At 47.3% G+C, this 2,204-nt stretch overlaps 1 pseudogene; it reads right to left on the bottom strand.

Moving 5' to 3' along the window:
* Nucleotides 1–635: 635 nt before the first annotated feature.
* Nucleotides 636–752, bottom strand: LOC124607962 (annotated as a pseudogene).
* Nucleotides 753–2,204: the final 1,452 nt, after the last annotated feature.

The raw sequence follows: 2,204 nt of genomic DNA, 5'->3' as shown, positions 1-2,204 counted from the left end.
GCGTGGTAGTTCCCGGCACGAATCCGTCCGGCGGATTAGTGTCGAGGTAAGGTGTGCCGGCCAGTCTGTGGATGGTTTTTAAGGCGGTTTTCCATCTGCCTCGGTGAATGCTGGCTGGTTCCCCTCATTCTGCCTCAGTTAATGTCGGTGATTGCTGCGCCACAGTCTGCACGTACGCGTACACCATAATTACTCTACCATGCAAACATTGAGGGGCCGAACCGCACAATAAGCCTGGGTTCAGTGTGGGGCGGCGGTGGGGTGAGTGGATTGCTGAAGCCTCTTGTGGGGTTGTGTACCACTGAGGACTACGGCTGGGACGAAGACACTCCGTCGTTTCTAGGTCCCCAGTTCAATATAATACAATACAATACAATAATAATAGTAGTAATAATAATATAATAAAGGAGGCATCAAGAATAACTAACTCCTTCCGAACAGGTCATGAAGGTCCAAAGGTACCGACCGGCCGCCGTGTCATCCTCAGCCCACAGAAGTCACTGGATGCGGATACGCAGGGGGATGTGGTCAGCACACCGCTCTCCTGGCCGTATGTCAGTTTACGAGACCGGAGCCGCTACATCCCAATCAAGTAGCTCCTCAGTTTGCCGCACAGGGGCTGAGTGCACCCCGCTTGCCAACACCGCTCGGCAGACCGATGGTCACCCATCCAAGTGCTAGCCCAGCCCGACAGCGCTTAACTTCGGTGATCTGACGGGAACCGGTGTTACCACTGCGGCAAGGCCGTTGGCGGCATCAAGAATGATACTGATTAATTTTACATATTTGAAGACTTGTTCGGTTTTAGAGGTAGAAGGGTCAATAAAAGTGGAGAAGATTGAAATGGCTGCCAGGAAGGAAAAGAAGAGAATTGTGCTTCCATCTCTGGTGTTCTGTGTAGTGTGGCGGCTCCTTTTCCGTCGATATAATGTAATTCGTTGTTAAAAGCACTGATGAAGTCACATTACTGATAAATCTCTGTCAAAATGGTATTTTTTGGAAATAAAATATCTGTGAAGTAGGCCATGGCAGACACAGGTTTCGTTCATACAAGATGGCACTCTAAGTCAGCAAATAGACGATCGTTTATTATTAACTACAACACCTTAAATGTACTAGGATTGCGCACAAAGTAATGCACCCCATTTTTTTTTCTCAGCCGAAAACAATGCTGCGAATGCGAAACGTTACGTATGTATTACTTGAAGTCTCCCGAGTGAGCGCGCCAAGTTTCCTACACTTCCGACAGCTTCAAAATGGCGTCTGTAGGTGATTTACGTTACAAGCAAAGAGCCGTCACTGAATTTCTCACTGCAAAGAAAGAGCCTGTGGGGAATATTCATAATGGCTTGCGCAAAGTCTATGGCGCATCTCCTGTCGACAGAAGTACAGTTACTCGCTGGGCACGGAGGGTGATGTCATCGGAAGGCGGTTCGGCGGAGCTCCACGATTTGCAGCGGTCTGGGAGACAATCCACGGCTGTCACACCTGAAATGTCGCAGCGAGCTGATGTTGTCATTCGCGAGGACAGAATTCGTGGAAGACATCTTGTGGACGATGACGAGGTGAATCACACAGTGAAGCGCTGGCTCCGCCACAAGGACAAGGACTGGTACCAACAGGGCAAACACTCCTCTGTTTCGGGTTGGAGAAAGGCAGTAGAAGAGGATGGAGATTATGTGGAAAAATAAGGTGTGTAGTTAAAACACCATTCCTTCGTGTGTGTAATTCTCATTATGTTCAATGAATAATTGTTGAAAAAAAAATGTGGTGCTTTACCTTCTGGGCAACCCTCGTACTATGCCCTCACAATGTCATCACTAGTTACACGTTCTTCCTTCGGCAGCTCTACTTACATAGAGGACTTTCCAAATCGGAACAGTCTTCCTGTGACTAGCTGTAGCGCACCATAAACACACTTTGTAGCAGGTACTTTTAAATATTACAAGTCGGCCTCCAACAGTGTTTCCACATCGATATTTAATACCTCACCGTAACCTTTTGTGGTTGTCGCGAATCATAACGTCAACCAGTCCAACAAACCGCCGTTACACATTCCTTCATCCACTGCTGTCCTTCCGCTGTCTCCATCTCCCTATGCATCTGATTTTACACTGATGTTAATTTCTGTGGGCATACCACTTATACCTGTATAACGTTAACACACACTCAAAAAATTTGAATATTTCCGGAACGTAAGTAAC

This window comes from Schistocerca americana, chromosome 3 (assembly GCF_021461395.2).
Source record: "Schistocerca americana isolate TAMUIC-IGC-003095 chromosome 3, iqSchAmer2.1, whole genome shotgun sequence".
Taxonomy (NCBI): Eukaryota; Metazoa; Arthropoda; class Insecta; order Orthoptera; family Acrididae; genus Schistocerca; species Schistocerca americana.
Note: the sequence above shows the minus strand (reverse complement) of the source record. Positions and strands in the feature narration are given on the sequence as shown.